The 19,997-nt window shown below is 37.7% G+C and overlaps 1 protein-coding gene across 5 annotated transcripts in view; it reads right to left on the bottom strand.

The window, feature by feature from the left end:
- EXOC2 (exocyst complex component 2) overlaps window positions 1–18,722 on the bottom strand; it is a 279,908-nt gene extending 261,186 nt beyond the window's left edge. For 2 of the 5 annotated variants that reach the window (XM_059179100.1, XM_059179099.1), the window contains exons 1-2: window positions 18,575–18,705; window positions 12,096–12,133 (exon numbers count right to left, since the gene is read on the bottom strand). The gene's annotated coding sequence lies outside the window, so the exon portion shown is untranslated. Of the gene's footprint in view, window positions 1–12,095; window positions 12,134–18,574 lie in introns of all 5 variants that reach the window. The other 3 variants (XM_059179101.1, XM_059179097.1, XM_059179098.1) reach the window with 2 other exon arrangements.
- Window positions 18,723–19,997: the final 1,275 nt, after the last annotated feature.

Here is a 19,997-nt window from a genome sequence, read left to right on the forward strand (position 1 = left end):
AAATTGTCTGAATTTGTCTTAAAATAGCATATTAAACATAAATTAACTTAAAGAATCATTCACAGCCATTATCATGATCATTGAAGACTGTTCTGTACATGTTCCTGGGTTATTGCTTCAAGCTGCAGTGTTTTATTGAGCTTGCTTTTTATAGTCATCTCAATTGATGTTAGACTCTTACTGATTATTAAAACAGGGTGCCAGTCTCTGACAAATCTATTTCTTCTCTTTCTAATTTGTTGCTTCTAATCTGCTGTGCTGCTCCTGGATGACGATCACTCTCACCATTCTTTTCCTGTCCTAATTTTTGTTCCCTTCAGTTCTCAAGCTTTCCTCCATAACAGAAGTCAGAATGGTGTCCAGGAGATCCATGTATCATAGCTGCCTTCCACATCTCCATTAGGTCAGGAAAAACCCAGAGTTATTTGTGATGCTTCAGGCAGGATTTCTTAACTGTGGCACTAGTCATAGTTGGGACAAGGCCATTCTTTGTAATGAAGCATGTCCTGTACGTAGCAGGGTGCTGAACAGCATATCTGGCCTCTCTGCACTACATAAAATCAGCAGACCCTCAACTACAATGATTAAAATGTATCTCCAGACAATGCCAAATGTCCCCAGGGAAGGGCAGAGGGTTACCCCCAGTTGAGGACCACTGCTTCAGGGATTAGAATGGAGGCCAGAGATCTGGGTGCTCAGGATAAGACCCCTCTTCCAGAGACTCTGCATCACCTTGGGAGAGTGAGAGTGAGGCCGAGATCTTAGCATATCCCTGACAAGACTCCCACTCCTCCTACCCCTCAAACTCCCAGAATCACCATCATCATCTTCCTAAACATTATGTCTTGGCTACTGACCATCCCACATCCCCAGGATCTAATCCCTATTTATTCTGACCCTCCCTTTCTGGATCCCTATCTACTAAAGTACTAATAAACCAACTCAAGGGAAGACTTAATTGTGACAGGTTTTCACTTTGATATCTGTGGTAGCCCTCTAGGTTCCAGACAAGTGTTAGTGTCAAATAATGACCAAAAAGTATATATACAAAAGCTCATGAGTGGCTACCTGCTACCTCCTTGATCCAAAAATAGGAAAGAGAACTATCATTTTTGTTGTTGTTGTTGTTTAGTAATCTCTACACCCAATGTGGGGCTCTAATTCACCCCAAGATCAAAAGTCTTATGCTCTTTCAAATGAGCCAGCCAGCTCCCCAAACTGCTATGCTGGGTCAAAGACTAACAGAACTATCAAACTCCAAGTAGAAATTATGCAAAAATGCCAAATCCGTCATAACTCACAAGCAATTAGTCAAATTTAAGTCATTATACCTAAATCAATACCTCTAAGATCAAAATCAGTGTTTTATTGCTACAGTAATTACAGAACAGGTGATTCTAACTGAACAACAAAGACTGCTAACATGATTACTACCATATAATTTGGTTAAAAATAAAGTAAAAAAGTAAAATAAACATTATATATGCAATTTGTTCAGCCTTAAAAGTGATTTATTTATTCTTTCAGTTAGCTAGCCTATAGGCTATTTTCCTCTTAAGAGTTCACGCACCCTGTAAAAAAACTATCTTGTACAAAATGTGAACTGTAAACACTTCTCAAAGCCTAACAGTGAAAATGAATTTGGACTGTGATAAACAGAAGAATATCTCCAAAACATAATAGTAACTTCAAAAATAACTGGGAAGAGTAGGAGGTTAGATATCAAATGCTTTCTCTAATACTCTTTTCTAGGTCAAATTTATGCCTCTTCTCATTAGTGATAAGAATCGCTGTTCTACTGGTCTTTGCTCTTCTCCACTACTAAATCCTGAAGCTGTAATACAAAGTCTTGGTCCATGTATTAATCATGTTTTTGTTTTTTTTTTAATTTTCTATATTTTATAATGCTTTGGCATCTTGGGGCCTTATAAGGGGTAAAGAACACTGGTGTCATTAGACCACACTTTAACCAGACAAAGCAATTTGAACATCTCGGAAAGAAACAAAATCAGTAGAAAAGCCACCTAACTAGGAGTCAAAAGACCTTCAAACTCTTAGTTTTCTCATCTATAAAATGGGAATAATAGCTAACTTCACAGGTAAACCAAGAGGATTAAATGAAACCAAGGATATAAAAATGTCTGCAAACATTAAAGCCCAACAGAAAAAAGTAACGGAGTACTGCTCCTCTGCTTGGGTTAAAAAAACAACTTTAAGTGGAATTTGGAGGCTGGGTGAGTCATTAAATGTGTTGCTGTTTTGAAGAAGACTGGATGTAAAACATCCTTTATATCCTTAATTTATTTAAGACTGAAGATGTTATTAACAGAGAAAAGTGAAAATTACAGTCCTGCTATATAATTTGGGTAACAAAGACCAGAGAAGCAGGAGGGTGAGGGCTGAATACAATACTGCAACTGTAAGCAAAGATTAAGTCTCAAGAACTAAAGTGTATCAACTCCACAGCAAGTGGGTAAACTACTTCTTTAAAGCCATAGCACTACCTCACCATCTGATGAAAAACTTCTAGATACTGTTTATGATATATACTCAGGATAGCCAAATACCAAGCTTAATATTCTAAACAATTATTTTCTTGCCTCTCTATTTTTAACATATTAATTCTAATCCCCCAAAATAGTTAAAGCATAATTTTCTTTTTCTTATATTACTTCAAACATCTATAGAGTTAAAGAATTTGGATAATTTAGGGAGTTGAATATAATTTTTATTAAGTCAATAAACCTAGAATAACATAAAAGTAAATGTATATTACAGCTTTGGGCAAGGAAGACTAAGTTTGGAACTGATGGAAGAATCCCAACAGTGAACACACCACATAGAAATGTACACCTTCTATAGGTTAATAAATGAGACAACCAAATTTAAAAGCCAACGAGTAAATTACAGAAAATATTCAAAATAAAACATGACTCGTTTTATTATAAACACATCTCACAAAATCAGTAAGAAAACATTAAGACAAAAAAAAAGAGAAAGGCATAAGCAGAAAATTTACAATGGAGGAAATGCGACCAATAAACAAATATACAGAAAAAAATTCAACCTCACAGAAATGCAAATTATAAAAGATTCCATTGTTGGACTATTAGAGAAAATACTTAAGACAGTCATAAAATCTGTGTAGTGCTCCTACGCACTGCTGGCAGCAATATAAACCATTCCAACAAAAATATAAATGTTCTAATACAAAATATTAGAAAATAATTTAGCAAAATGTATCCAAGTCCTACAAATGCTTCTCTTGACTGGAACATATTCTTTTTTTTCTCCCCAACATATTAATTCAACAACTCTACACTTTATGCTATGATCACCACAGGTGTAACTACCACTTTTGCCATACACCACTAATACCATTGACCATATTCCCTATATTGTACCATTCATGCTGTGACTTATTCATTCTACAACTAAAATTCTGTACTTTTCACTCCCCTTCACCTAGTTTACCCATCCCTCCCTTTCCCCCACCTCTCTAGCACCCATCAGTTTGTTCTCCGTATTTATGGGTCTGTTTCTGTTTTTTCTTTGTTCATTTGATTCATTTTTTAGACTCCATACATAAATGAAATCATATTGTATTTGTCTTTCTCTGTCTGACTTATTTCACTTAGCATAATACCTCTAGGCCCATCCATGTTCTCACAAATGGCAAGATCTTATCCTTTTTATGGCTGAATAATATTCCATCAAATATATATACTACTTTTTTATCTATTCAACCAATGGTGAGCATTTAGATTGCTCACATATCTTACCTATTGTAAACAATTGTGCAACAAATATAGCAATGCAAATACCTCCTCAAATTAGTGTTTTTATTTTCTTTTTTTAAGATTTATTTATTTATTTATTTTGAGAGAGAGAAATCACAAGTAGGCAGAGAGGCAGGCAGAGAGAGAGGGGAAAACAGGCTCCCCGCTGAGCAGAGAGCCTGATGTAGGGCTCAATCCCAGGACCCTGGGATCACGACCCAAGCCAAAGGCAGAGGCTTAACCCACTGAGCTACCCACGCACCCCTAGTGTTTTTATTTTCTTTGGGTAAATACCCAGCAGTGGAATTCCTGGATCATATGGTATTTCTACTCTTTTTTTTTTTTATTTCTATTTTTTTATATTTTTTTGAAGGATCTCCATACTTTTTTCCTCAAATGTTATACCAACTTACATTCCCACATACATTGCACAAAAGTTTTTCTCCACATTCTCACCAACATTTATTTCTAATGAATCTTTAAAATATTTAAATTTTTAAATCTTTAAAATCTTTTTTAAAGATTTTATCTATTTATTTGTAAGAGATATCACAGGTAGGCAGAGAGGCAGGCAGAGAGAGAGGGGAAAGTAGGCCTGCTAAGCAGGAAGCCCAATGCGGGGTTTGATCCCAGGACCCTAAGACCATGACCTGAGCCAAAAGCAGAGGCTTAACCCCCTGAGCTACCCAGGCACCCCTCTTATCCTTTCCATTTTAGTCATTCTCATAGGTGAAAGGTTCTATCTCTATGGTTTTGATTTGCATTTCCCTAACAATTAGTCATGTTGAACATCTTTTCATAAGACTCTTGGCCATATGCAGGTCTTCTTTGGAAAAATGTCTGTTCACATATGATACTCTCAATAGATGCTGAAAAAGCATTTGACAAAGTACAACATCCTTTCCTGATCAAAACTCTTCAAAGTGTAGGGATAGAGGGTATATACGTCAATATCATCAAAGCCATCTATGAAAAACCCACAGCAGATATCATTCTCAATGGGGAAAAACTGAGAGATTTTCCACTAAGATCAGGAACATGGCAGGAATGTCCACTATTACCACTGCTATTCAACACAGTACTAGAAGTCCTATTCTCAGCAATCAAACAACAAAAAGAAATTAAAGGCATCCAAATTGGCAAAGAAGTCAAACTATCACTCTGCAGATGATATGATACCGTGTGGAAAACCCAAAAGACTCCACTCCCAAATCTGCTAGAACTTGTACAGGAATTCATTAAAGTGTCAGGATATAAAATCAATGCACAGAAATCAGTTGCATTTCTATATACCAACAACAAGACAGAAGAAAAAGAAATTAAGGAGTCAATCCCATTTACATTTGCACCCAAAACACAAGACTCCTAGGAATAAACCTAACCAAAGAGGCAAAGAATCTATACTCAAAAACTATAAAGTATCCATAAAAATTGAGGAAGACACAAAGAAATGGAAAAATGTTCCATGCTCATGCGCTGGAAGAAAAATATTGGAAATGTCTATGCTACCTAAAGCATCTAGACATTTGATGTAATCCCTATCAAAACCCCATCCATTTTTTTCAAAGAAATGGAACAAATAATCCTAAAACTTATATGGAACCAGAAAAGACCTCAAATAGCCAGAGGAATGTTGAAAAAAAAAAAAGCCAAAGTTGGTGGCATCACAATTCCAGACTTCAAGCTCTATTAAAAAGCTGTTATCATCAAGACAGTATGGTACTGGCACAAAAACAGACATATAGATCAATAGAACAGACTAGAGAGCCTAGAAATAGACCCTCAACTCCATGGTCAACTAATCTTTGACAAAGCAGGAAAGAATGTCCAACGGAAAAAAGTCTCTTCAATAAATGGTGTTGGGAAAATTGGACAACCAGACGCAGAAAAATGAGACTGGACCATTTCCTTATACCACACACAAAAATAGACTCAAAATCGATGAAGAAACTCAATGTGAGAAAGGAATCCATCAAAATCCTTGAGGAGAACACAGGCAGCAACCTCTTCAACCTCAGACACAGCAACTTCTTTCTAGAAACATCACCAAAGACAAGGGAAGCAAGGACAAAAATGAACTATTGAGACTTCATCAAGATCAAAAGCTTTTGCACAGAAGAGGAAACAGTCAACAAAACCATTAGACAACTGACAGAATGGAGAAGATATTTGCAAACGACGTATCAGATAAAGGGCTAGTATCCAAAATCTATAAAGAACTTATCAAACTCAACACCCAAAGAACAAATAATCCAATCAAGAAATGGGCAGAGGACATTTCTGCAAAGAAGACATCCAGATGGCCAACAGACACGTGAAAAAGTGCTCCACATCACTCAGCATCAGGGAAATACAAATCAAAACCGCAATGATATACCACTTCACACCAGTCAGAATGGGTAAAATTAACAAGTTAGGAAATGACAGATGCTGGCGAACCCTCCTACACTGTTGGTGGGAATGCAAGCTGGTGCAACCACTCTGGAAAACAGCATGGAGGTTCCTCAAAAAGTTGAAAATAGACCTACGCTACCACCCAGCAATTGCGCTACTGGGTATTTACACTAAAGAAACAAATGTAGTGATCCAAAGGGGCATGTGCACCCGAATGTTTATAGCAGCAATGTCCAGAATAGCCAAACTATGGAAAGAACTTAGATGTCCATCAACAGATGAATGGATAAAGAAGAGGTGGTATATATATATATATATATATATATATATATATATATACATACATACACATACATACAATGGAATACTATGCAGCCATCAAAAGAAATGAAATCTTGCCATTTGCAGCAATATGGATCGAACTAGAGTGTATTATGCTGACTGAAATAAATCAATCAGAGAAAGACAATTATCATATGATCTCCTTAATATAAGGAATTTGATAGGCCAAGTGGGGGCTTCAGGGGGTAGAGAAGGAAAAAATGAAACAAGATAGGATCAGGAGGGAGACAAACCATGAGAGACTCTTAATTCACAAAACAAACTGAAGGTTGCTGGGGGAGGGGGGTTATGGAGAAGGTGGTTGGGTTATGGACATTGGGGAGGGTATGTGCTAGGGTGAGTGCTGTGAAGTGTGTAAGCCTATGGATTCACAGACCTATACCCCTGAGGCTAATAATACATTATATGTTAATTTAAAAAAAGTAAAAATTATATTTAAAAAAAAATATCTGTTCAGGTCCTCTGCCCATTTCTTAATTGCATTAATTGGGTTTTTGGTGTTGAGTTATAGAAGTTCTTTATAATTTTGGATATTAACCCCTTATTATTTACAAATATCTTCTCCCACAAAAATGCCTTTTCATTCTGTTTAAGGTTTCCTTTACTGCACTCAAGCTTTATATTTGGTGTAGTTCCAGTAGTTTATTTTTGCGTTTGTTTCCCTTGCCTGAGGAGACACATTTAGAAAAATCCTCAAAAGACCAATGCCAAAGAGATTACTGCTTATGTTTTCTTCTAGGAGTTTTATGGTTTTAGGTCTCACATTTAGGTCTTTAATCCATTTTGAGTTTATCCTTATACATGGTATTAGAAAGCATTCTTTCTTTTGCATGTATCTGTCCAGTTTTCCCAGCACCATTTATTGAAGAGACTCTTTTCCCCACACTGTATATTCCTGCCTCCTTGGTCATAGCTTGACCATATAAATGTGGGTTTATTTCTGGGCTCTCCTTCTGTTCCACTGATTTGTGTGTTTATTTTTGTGCCAATAATACTGTTTTGATTATTGTAGTTTTATAGTATGTCTTGAAATCTGGGATTGTGATATTTCCAGCTTTCTTTTCTTTCTCAAGATTGCTTTGGCTATTTGGGGTCTTTTGTAGTTCCATATAAATTTTATTATTACCTTTTCTAATTCTGTGAAAAATGTTGGTATTTTGATAGAATTGCATTAAATCTGTAGGTTGCTTTGGATAGTATTAACCTTTTTACAATATTCATTTTCCATCTGTGAGCATGGTATGTCTTTCCATATGTCTGTGTGGTCTTCAGTTTCTTTCATCCATGTTTTCTACTGTTGAAAGTATAGCCTCTCACTTCTCTTTTGTTAAGTTGATTCCTAGGTATTTTATTCTTTTTGGTACAATTGTAAATGGAATTATTTTCTTATTTTCTCTTTCTGCTACTTTCCTTTTAGTGTATAGAAACACAACAGATTTCTGTACATTAATTTTATATCCTGTAACTTTACTGAATTCATTTATTAATTCTAATTTTTGATGGAGTCTTCAATAAAAATTTTTATAGTACCATGTCATCTGTGAATAGTGACAGATTAACTTCTTCCTTACTAATCTGGGTGCCTTTTATTTCTTTTTCTTGTCTAACTGCTGTAGCTAAGACTTCCAGTATTGTGTTGAATAGAAGTGGTGAGGTGGACATCCCTATCTCATCCCTGATCTTAGGAGAAAAGCTCTCAATTTTTCACCATTGAGTATAATGTGAGTTATGGGACTGTCACATAAGGGCTTTATTATACTGAAGTATATTCCCTCTAATCCCACTTTGTTGAGAGTTTTTATCATGAATAGATGTTGAATTTTGTCAAATGCTTTTTCTGCATCTATTTAGATAAATATATGATTTTAATCCTTCATTTTGTTAATGTGGGGTAACACGCTGACTGATTTGGGAATACTGAGCTATCCTTACATCCTGGAATAAATACCACTTGGTCATGGTTAACGATCCTTTTAACATATTGTTGAATGTGCTTTGCTAATATTTTGTCGAAACCTAAAACATAGTCTTGAAATGTGGCCAATAAATAAAATAATCCAAACCATGGGGATTATTAGGCATGAAGATTCCCATAACTGCAATGATTTCCTACCACAAAGGAAAAAATATAGGAACATCCCAAACAACTAGAAAATGATGTAACTAAAATGTGAAGGTCCATCCAAGGAAATATTATGCAGCAAGTGAAATATGAAAAGTATGCCAGAGCAAGAAAATACTTATAACAAATTAGTTTTTAAAAAGAGACAATTGTCAAAATCCACATATAAGAAAGAAGAGTGGAATTAAAAATACATAAAAATATTCTACTTTTCAGTTCCAAATAATGAAAAATCCAAACGAAGAGTAATTTTTGCCTTAGATTTAAAGATGAACCTGGGGGCATCTGGGTGGCTCAGTCAATTAAGTATCTGCCTTCAGCTCAGGTCATGATCCCAGAGCCCTGGGACTGAGCCCCACATCAAGCTCCCTGCTTACGGGGAGACTAGTTCCCCCTCTCCCTCTGTGTTCTGCTCCCTCCGCTTATGCTCTCTCTGTCAAATAAATAAATAAAATCTTTAAAAAACAAAAAAAAAGGATGAACTTGTATTCAATGAAGATGCATTTAAAAATGCTATTTTAAAAATGCTGCCAAAGAAATGTAGCTCAACACTGTTTCTCTGCCCTTTCTCTGAAAGAGAAATCAACTGCTGTTGAGGCCAACTGCCACTTCAGTTACATAGAGCAAAACCCTCTTTTTCTTGTTAAGTGTCCATTCTTGGAGAATTTGGCCTGATAAAAGTAAAGACAAGAATGGTGGGGTTTGGTTCAATCAGGATTTATCCTTTTATTTATTTATTTATTCTAAGTTTTGTATTTTTCATGGTGGACAGGTTCTGCTTTTGTTTTTGTTTTTTAAGTTTTGTATTTTTCACAGTGGACAGTTTTATTTCGTTTTTTCTTTTTCTTTCTTTCTTTTTTTTTGGATTTATCCTTTTAGAGTTCTAAATCAAATTTCAAAATCCAGTTAGCAATGACATTGGTCAATTCAAGACAGGTTGGGAATCCATTCCTGCATGACTGACTGTTGCAACAAAGGGCTGGGTGACTGACAATACACACATATGGTATTTCTACCAAATATAAGCCTAGAGCATTTCACAGCTCCTTTACATATTTCTGAGTTTCTGAAACGTAAGTTCAATTCTATTTATAGTGAATACTTGACCCATCACTTAACGAATGTTTTCTCTCTGTATATATATAATTTTCTCTTGTTAGGTAAAAGACATAGGGTAATGACTGACACTATGCACATATTTTGCCATAATCATTAAAAAGTTACATAATATGAATATATTTATATGAAAATTCAGAATAAGTAAAATCATAAAGACAAAGTAGATTAGTGGTAGCTACAGGAGGGGTAATGGAAAAGGATTGATAGTGGGCTCAAGGTTTCCTTTCGGAGGAAAATGTTTCAAGATTAGACAGTAGTTGATGGTTGCACAAGTTTATAAATACAGTAATTTTTCTTCAGAATTCTTGGGAGCATTAGATTATCATTTTCACCGCAAACATACAATAGAACCCCCCAAAAGTGGACACAAGAGGAAATACAGGGTGACAGCATTAGAAAAAAGAAAAAAAGAGCATTTGACACTACCTAATTTCCTAAAGTCTTCCGATACAAGATCAAAGAAGACCAAAGAAGACCTTGGCCTTAGTCACAATTGAAAAGGTGCCAGGGAACAGGGAAGACTTTACCCTCCCAGTGATGGAAACGGAGTTCATTTACTGAAACACAGGGTTAAAAATAACAAAAGTTGTTGAACAACAATAAGCTATATATATTAATCCCTCTGGAAAACATCAGTGGCCTAGACTTTCTAGCCCTGGACAACACATCAATAGCACCAGCTCCATTTCAGCAGGACTGTGGGGAAGATGGGAAAATAAAGAAGCTAACAATGCAAAATCCCAAGTGTATTAAGTCTAGTGTTTACTTAAATGACAAAAACTTGACCACCTCAATAATAACGTTCAAAAATAAGAGAGGAATAAAATCAAGACACTACTGCTAATTTGTCTATAATGAAAGAATTAGAAAAAAATATTGTCCTAAATTTGTACTATTGCATAAAAAGTTTCACTTGTCTCGACCTGTCAAATCTTTATTATGAAATAAACCAATATCATTGCTGACAAATATAATAACTATAGTAAACATGCCAAAATCAATGCAGATTTTCAAAAAGGGTCAAGGAATCAACCGTCAGCTTAAATTGGTTAATTTTATTAAAATGGTTAAACATGACAGGCTGTCACAAAACTGCCAGATTTTTTACATGAGCAAAGTTGGATTAATTTGACCCAAATTTTGTATAACAGCTTTCCCAATTTCTAAAAATACATCAACTTTGTCACTTATCTTAAAATTTCTGCTTTACTTCACTAGCTCGACCTCAAAAGAAACTTCTACAAGGCCATATATCTTGACATAGTGAAAGCAAAATAATCACAGCACTCAGCAGTGCTATTAACATTTCTGAGCCACAAGGGATTAAATAATAGGCAGATGCTGTGGAAAGTGCCTGTTGGGAGAGGACAGGCACAGCGTTGAGACTGCACCACAGCTGTGAGGGATTGAAGCTGCTAGCTATGGAATCAAGTTTAGGAGAAACTCCGCACAATTCCGGCATCAGAAATAAATTAAAGTAAACAGTCTTGCGCTCTCTCATCCACCCTGTTAGTAGCCTCTCGACTGAGTGGAGACCACACACTCAGACCACACAGCGCCAGCTGAACTCCTCGCACGCAACATCTACAAGCTGTCACTCTGCAGCACAGAGAGGAAAAGGAGGGGGGGAAATTGAGGGGGGTTTGAAAAGAGAGAAGGAAAGAGGGGGAGGGAGAGTGAAGAATCTCCTCTACATACAGCTGGACTGCGTGATACGTGGTTTGGAGAAAGGGAAAAACCTCCCTAAGAAAACAAGCTGGCTGTGGCCTTATGTATCCCTGACCTGTACTCCCCCATATCAATTTAGTAGCTGATGAAGGATTAACAAAGCATGCATTTAACATCAATTGACCTCCTATCCATCACAGGTCAAAAGAGAAAATTACCATTATAAAGCATTTCACTAAAATAAAGAGGAAAGACTACATTTTCTTATTACTTATAATATATAATTAAATAAATGCATTTTCTTTTAGATTTATATTATAATATCTGCCTCTTTAATGAAATGAATTTAAAGTGTTTCTGTAACAGAGATAGAAAATTTTAATTTTATAATTTTCCCATATTTCATTGTGATGCAACCTTTATTTTTCCAAAATACATACTGGTAGAATAAAAGATGGAAAGTATTTTTTACAAAACTTCAGACTAAAAATAAATTTTAAAAATAACTACTAGCAGTGATATTAGGAGGAAAAACCCCAGAAAAATGGAAACACCAAAAGAGCTTTCAGGTGATTAACCAAAAATTTTTTTTACTACTTATTAAGGAAGAATTTTGTTGATTTTAATTCATAACAAGAAACATGAAGAAAACAAGTAATCAGGTGTCTTACCCCGTCAGGTCTCCAAAGGCTTGGCTCTCTCAGCTCAGCTAAAGGGATAAAACAGGAGTTGGAATAACATAAATTCTGATTGAAGACTTGGAAAACCTTCACCAAACAAGCCAAGGAAAGCCTGATATTAAAGCACTATTTTCTTAGATCAAGCCACAGAAAAGTGAAAGTTTTCCGCCAAAAAAAAAAAAAAAAAATAGCAACAATTAAACAAAACAAAACAAAACAACTCCCGAACTCCACCTCTCCCCATGCTATTCAAGTTAGCATCACCAGGGAACAAATCAGAAACACAGAATCTCCAGATCCCAACCCAACCCCACCTACATTTGAGCCCATTATGCACACATTAACATTTGATAAATCTATCCTGTCCAGAGCCATCATGGTTCCAAAGGACCCCAGAAAAATCTCATTGCAGAGATGCCTAGAGAGTTTCAACAATAAAATTACACTCAACTAGACTCTCAGGCCACCCGGCAACAGAAGCAAATGTAGAATTCACCATATCCTCCTTGAGTCAGGTTCAACCTATCCTAGCATAGACGTGCCTCTTGGGGCTGGGCTAGGCTAACCCCAGAGGGATCTCCTACAAATACTGGAAAAGGGTTTTAAGAATGGTAATTTATTTCCTTCAGTTTTCTGTAAACTCAGACTCTACTTTTCCTGTGCAGGGTCAAAGTCAAGTTATCTCAGCACAGCCACACATTTAACCCATCTAAGGGCACAGGGTGGGACAAGTCTCAGAGACAGGGTCATGAACTCTTCCACCTAGCTTTCTAAATTAATCATCTCTCTCCATCTCAAAACCATGGTCTACAAAAATATAATCATGCACAAATCTGAAAGGATGTGTAGGATATAAACTGTGCTAAGAAACACTGGTCTCAGAAGGGACATCTGCAGAAAGGAAGGACTGAACGAATAGATAAAGCATCCCTACTTTCCCAGCTTTCTCTTTAGACTTCTTTCCTTCATCACTCCTATAAACAAAATATAATTTAAATATACTATACTTTTATTTTTTTAAAAGATTTTATTTATTTATTTGACAGAGAGAGAGCACAAGTAGGCAGTGAAGCAGGCAGAGAGAGAGGAAGGGAAGCAGGCTCCCTGCTGAACAGAGAGCCCGATGTGGGACTCGATCCCACGATCCTGAGATCATGACCTGAGCTGAAGGCAGTGGCTTAACCCACTGAGCCACCCAGGCGCCCTAAATATACTATGCTTTTAAATGAAAATGTAAGTTTTTGTGCTTTAATTCATTTGGGAATAAAGAATAATTTAAATTATATATATTTAATTTAATTTAACTTAATTATATATATATGAAAAATAACTTCACTCCTGCTACAATGTTTGGGATTAAAGGGAAGGGGATGTACATGAAATGACTAGGAAAGAATACTAGAAGCAAGACAGTATATAGGGGAAAAGCCTGATGATTTGGCTTGCTAGAGCTCCAACATAACTCACCTGTTACATAAATACTTGAGTACCCAGCTGATCTAAAACAAGCACAGGATTTCATCTTAATTAGAAGAGTTAATTAAAAGTCTCCTCCTTTATTTCCCAGAAACTATAAAATCTCCTGCCTTAGCAGTATAAGTCTTCAAAGAGGACAAGACCTTCACTACAATTCAAGCCAAAGCTTTACTAATTAAGTCTAAAGGTAACTGATTTCTCTGACTCATGCCACCAGACAGTGATGACATACTGAAAATGAAATAGGCCAGTGCAAATCCACCCCCCCCTTCTACCACCCTCCAAAAACACAAACAAAAACAAAAATTTCAAAGAAGATTCACTATTTAATGGAAGAAGGAACAGTAATTCATGTTAAAAAAAAAAAAAAGCATAGCATTATTCAGTCATCAGTCTATTGCCAATTGTACCATGTCCCTTACCATTCTCTCTTTATTAGGTCTACACTGGGTGAACATTATTTCTTGATATTTTATAAAACACAATTTTTTCAGGGAAAAAAGTGTCCTGGTGTTTGTTTTTTCAGAAAGATCACATGGACAACACTGGCAAAGTCATCATCAAATAAAACTGATTTCTATCTTTGTTTAGTCCATCAAGAAGGTTTGAGAAATATACAGAGATTGGTCACTCAGCACCTCAAACGGTGGTAGTGCTAGATTCCTTGTTAGATAGATAAACTAGAATTTGGAATAGACTGTTCAGTCAAAACAAATATTTATTAAGGGCTTGCTATGTCCCAGGCACTATCCTGGGGAAATGACAAGAACAAGATTTTGTGACAAGTAGGTCATGGATGACCTTGACCTTCAATAGAGTGATGGGTACTGAAACCAAAGAACAGTGGGATAAGTGACAAATTGAGTATAAATAACTAAGAAATAAGCCTAGGAAGGAAAGAGAAATTTTAACAGAGGAATGTGAAATCAAAGGAGGATGCTACTTTTTTACTGTTATTATTTTTCTGTTTTGCTTGATTCTGTCTTTAAGCATGTTTAAATGCTGACAAGAATGAACCTTTGGCAAGTACTCCCAAAGGCAAGAATGGATGGGGTACAGAGATCTGTCTTAGAGTAAATGCAATCTCTTTCAGTAAAAGTGGAGAAAAGGGGAAGTTTTTTTTTTTTTTTTGGAAGAAAGAGCATGGGATTCTCCACTGATAGTTCTTTTTTCTTCCCCCCACTGATAGTTCTATTCACTGTGAATCAGATGGCTAGATTATCTGCTAAGAGTATAGACATGTGAAAGGATGAGAGATTTGAGAAGAAGTGAAAATGCTTAAAATAGATTCTGCACAGGACAGAACCATGAACTGACATGGAAAACTCTAAAAAAATTCCTTGATGGGCAGTTGGGAATGGTGACCATGGATCTACAGGAGTACAAATCTAGATGATAGATTTTCCCCTGCTGGTTTCAGCAGCTCAGTTCAAGCATTAGAGAAGGTAAAAGGTTGAAATGGTTGAGAATTTGCTACCAAATGCTACAGAAGGATAATGATACAACTGAGCGTTCTGAAATGAGTGACCAAAGATGAGGTGAAAGAGCAGGTGTAATGGAGGTAACTGAAGAAGAATTAGAAAGACACTAAGCAAAGAGTGGGAGATTTGACTTTTGGATTTCAGAAGTGGACCTACTTTAGTCCTGCTCCCCTACTCCCAAGCACATCTCTGACAATAGCCCTACCTCTTTGCTGGGGCTCCAGCTCTCAGCAGGGTGCAGTTTGTCCTTTTTTTCCTTTTACTTGTCAGTTTCTCTTTGGTCCTCACTACCCCTTATTTGTTCATGAACCCTGCCCACACCTCTGCAAGTAGTCCCTTTATTAAAACCTCCTTATTTGAACCATCTGGCATGAATTCTGATTCCTGCTGAGACCCTCATTTATCCAGATACACATCACGTCAATCACATGGAGCTTTCATTAAAATTAAACTAAAACCAAATATTCCTGGCTTTAACCTTGTTTTGTCTTTCAGTAAAACTACAATGAATGAAAGTTAAAATATTATACCCTCCAATATCACATAACTTTATAAATGGAAAAGGCCTTTAAAAATCATCAAATCTTACAGATGAAACTATGAGCCAACCTTGCCAAGAGCAGCACAGCCAGCAAGTAGCAAAAGGAGAATTCACTCTTCATTGCACCATGATTACTAAATGCTAACTCTGTGCCAGACATCACTCTAGTTGCCTATTTGCATCCATGTTAGGCAGCTTACATTCTAATTAACTAAATCCCATATCTTCCAAATCCCAGTGTCCACTGTTCTTTCCACTACTGGCACCGAGACTTATTTTAAGAAGGAAACAGTAGGTAGAGAGAATAATTAAAATCAAAACCAGAAATTAAGACTGGGATGCACCAGTCTTAAATACTACCAATGGTATTAAGTTAAAGAATGTTCACGAAGCTTTTGAGCAAGTCTAATACAATTTTCTTGGGGTAAAAAATGCACGACAAATCACTCTCAAACTCCTCTGCTTTTCCTTCATGGCACTCCATAAGCCAAAATGCACTTACTTTCCAGCCTATGGGCCTTTGTTTTTGGTGTACTAACCAGATATTCCTGTGCCTTCCCTATGAAGGGCCATGTCCTCCCCCAACAAGGTCTGACCTCTGTCTAACCCCAACAGATCCTTCCCCTCTCTGAATTCCTGCTGTACTTACACTCAATATCATAGTTTTGTTCTTAGCTATTCTTTAATTAAGAGAGTAAAAATGCCCCTTCTGAATCTAGCCTATTGTTTTATTTCTAATGTGTGTGTCAGGTATATGCTAGAATTGGGAGATACACAAATGACCAAGACTACTAACTCCTGTCCAGCCAGAACTTGGCCTTTTGACAGATTATGTAAATACCCGTGATACCTACAGCCCACAAGACAACACAGGCATAGGATAGTGCTAACTGGTTAAAGGATTCACTGAGCTGGAAAATTTCAAACCAGGAAGAGCACTTAAAAATAATCTATATTCATATATTCCCTGACTACAGAAAAAAGGAAACTGAAAATCAAAGAGGTTAAGTACAGGCTATGAAGCAGCTAGGTAGTAGCTCACAAACCAGTAAATGGTTGCTTTGACTCCTAAGCCAAAAAACCTTTTGACTCCCTGATTTTCAGAGTGAGAGCCAAAGATGACTCTGTGTGTGTCCACAGCTTCAAGAGTCATATTTCTTTACAAGTACTTTAAGTTTTTGTGTATCAAGAATAATTATTTTAAATTAACATAAACATACACTGAACCACATGATAGTACAACACTACTTACTACCATGCAATTTCACAAAGCACTCCAGGAGATCCATGAACATATTCTTCACCATCTGAGAACAAACATTCTAGCATACTGTTTAGCAGAGTAATTAGTGTTAGTTCCCATGCCAGTCAATTTCAAAATCCTGCCTACTCAACATCGACCTAAAACTTATCCATTCAATTAATATTTATGCTCCTGAAATGTGGCAGGTGCTATACTAAAATCCTGGCTACATAAAAATAAATAACTTGAAGAATGGGTGAAAAAGTAATTTAAAAACTAACTATATAACTAGCATTTCTTATACGATGGCCTAATCCTGCCACTCCCTGTCACTAGAAATTATCCAAAGCACTTTATTAGAAGACTGCCTTTGCAAAATTTTTTGAGTACCAATTTCATTTCCCATAAGATTCATACATAACAGGCTCTCAAATATTAGAGGAATGAATGAAAATTTAATTAAGCGGGTCAATAATCATCTTTTCAAAAGGAGATAGTTCAAAATTACATTCAGTACAGAAAATTAAATGGTTGACATAAAAAAAGAAATTTCTGAAAATTCCAAGAGTTACTCCAAATTATGGTGGGGGATCCTTTGCTTTTCTGCTTAAATTAAGTTCCTACATAAACAGAAGAGAATATCTGAATAGTAAGCATACATCATCCTCTTTCTATTAGTCACCTTTGAGTTATCTAGCATACTTTGAGTCAACAACTTTTAACATACAGATGATCTTCAGGAAATTTTTGATTTTCAATTTGTTAGTAGAGTCGGCTACATAAAGCCTGGCCAGAATATACTGACTTTTATCAATAAAATATTGTTATGTATCAGGAGACTGAGCCACATAACCTTGGTTAGAACTAACTTTTCAATAGAGTGCATCCAAATGATTTAATTAGATGTGTCTGATTCTTTAGTATTTTTCAAGTTCTTGTCAGTTTACTCAGATTCGTTAAAAAAAGAAATGTCCTCATACTTACTATTGTGACTGACTTTTACCAATTAAGAATAGCTTATTTCCATTTAAAGACAAGCTTTTCAAGAACTGTTTCTTGGATATTTAGAAAGTGTCTACAAAATCCTGTGACACCAAGTTAAGCATCACCAGGCTTAAATGAGGGACGATACCGTGTTTGAATAGTGCAGGCTATAGAGCTTCAGTGCATGGTCTCAAAGGAAGTTGAAAAACTGAGTAACTACAGGCTAGTTACATAAGCTCTCTGGGCTTCCGTTTCCCCATCTGTAAAATGGGAATAATACAGCGCATCTACCTTTTGTATGGAGTAAATCAGTCAGTAAATATAAACGTTTAGAAGAGTCGAATAAAGGCGCATGGACAATGCTCAGTGTAACCTGATGCAAACCTAAGCAAAATATGCCACACATTCGCTCTTTGCGAATAAATTCTTACACCTGGCGCAGTGACAACTACGCAGGGGCGCCAGGGGCCGTGTGAGGCCGACTACAACAAACCCGTCGTGCTCTGGAGGCCCACGCCCGGCCTGGGGATGGGGGGCTCTGGGCCGCGCGGAGTTGGGGGACAGGAAACGCCCCGCGCCTTCCTCCTCACAAGGACTGGAGAGCGGTGCAGGAGGCTGACACCCGCGCTGGCGGACCACTTCCACCCGCCTCTCCGGGAGCAAGGCCAGCCGGCGCCCGCCGCCCTGCCTGTCCGTGCCTCCCCAGTCTGGACCTCAGCCAGGACTTCCAGTCTCCAAAACATACCTCAGGCCTGCCTGCCGCCCCCTACGGCCCGCAACGACAAAGCTCCCGGCGGCTCTCGCGAAAAGCTCCGGGGTAACAGCTGCCCCAACAGCCGGCGCCTTCACTTCCGCCCGCTGAGAGCGCCGAAGGCGTCGATCCGCCGAGTAGTCGAGCACCGAGTTCTCGATGGGCCAAGCCACTCTGGGAGGGGCGGGGCTGGCTTCCAGTAGGGCTGGAACTGAGGCTGGGGCCGGGCGGGGGCTGCAGGGGAATGGGTGGCAGTTGGGGCTAGCTGGAGGGTTTGGGGGCAGGGGGGGGTGCTAAAGGGCTAAAGGCGAGGAGGAAGCGACCCGGAGCGGATCGCCGCGTGCAGCCGCCGTGCGGTGCCCTCGGATCACCTCGAGGACGATGTAGAATGACATTCGGTCGGTTTCTGGTGGGATCTGCTCTGGTCAGGTCTATGTGGCTCCTACCTATGCCCTGGGAGTCCAGGTGACGCACAAAAGTCACAGGACCTCTGAAATTGTGGAAGAGAATGCCAGACTCTGAAGTGTTGTTGATTGTCTGAGTTAAATTTAGGGAACACCACCTTTGGCTAGGCGCTGTGCAGGGGATTAGGTACACAAAGGTGAATAAAAGGTAGTCACTTCCTTGAAAGTATCTCGCTGGACTGAGGATAAACTGTTGCATGGTAAGAGGGAAAATGTTACTAAGGGAGAGAATGCAGCAGTCTAGGCAAGAAATGACTGTAGTCTGCCCTGAAGAGGCAATGGTGGACATGGAGGGTAAGTGGTGACAGGAAACTGAGAAAATTCTCTTCTGGTTCCTTCTGCTTTATTAGCAAAAGGTGCATTAAGATCATCTGTGAAGATGGAGGATGGGATGCAAGAGAGTTTGGGAGAGAAATGGTGAAAGCTTTGTCTTGGATGTTGTGAAGCAAATTATTAAGAAAATATGACAAGATTTCCAGGCAGGGTTGAAAGCCCTCTTGGAATGAAAGCAGTCTGCGTACATGGGTATGTTTTGGCTGCTCTGGTGTAGGTAGAGAATTAGTAGAAAATTAGTTGTAAAACTGAGGATTCAGTTTTACAAGGTAGAAGGAGCAGCCAACAAAGGAGTTGAAAGTGTCTGCAAAGAAATGTTATTATGGAGGACCATGGAGTTCAAACTCTTGTGATAGGGTATTTAGAGGGATTGTTCTCATTGTCTTGGAACTGGCAACTTAGACTAGAAAAGGTGTCAGGTAACTGATCATATGTCCCACTCTGCATGAGAGAACTCTGGTTTTTGTTTGTTTTTTGGTGGGGGGGGGGTGTTTGTTTGTTTTTTGATTTTTATTTTTTCTGTTATCCTGACCTAAGAAATAAGAGTGCCCCTGCCAAAATGTCCATTTAGACAATATGTAGTCACACTAAAGTCACTGCACATTATATAGAGAGCCGCA

Source organism: Mustela lutreola, chromosome 6 (assembly GCF_030435805.1).
Source record: "Mustela lutreola isolate mMusLut2 chromosome 6, mMusLut2.pri, whole genome shotgun sequence".
Lineage (NCBI taxonomy): Eukaryota > Metazoa > Chordata > Mammalia > Carnivora > Mustelidae > Mustela > Mustela lutreola.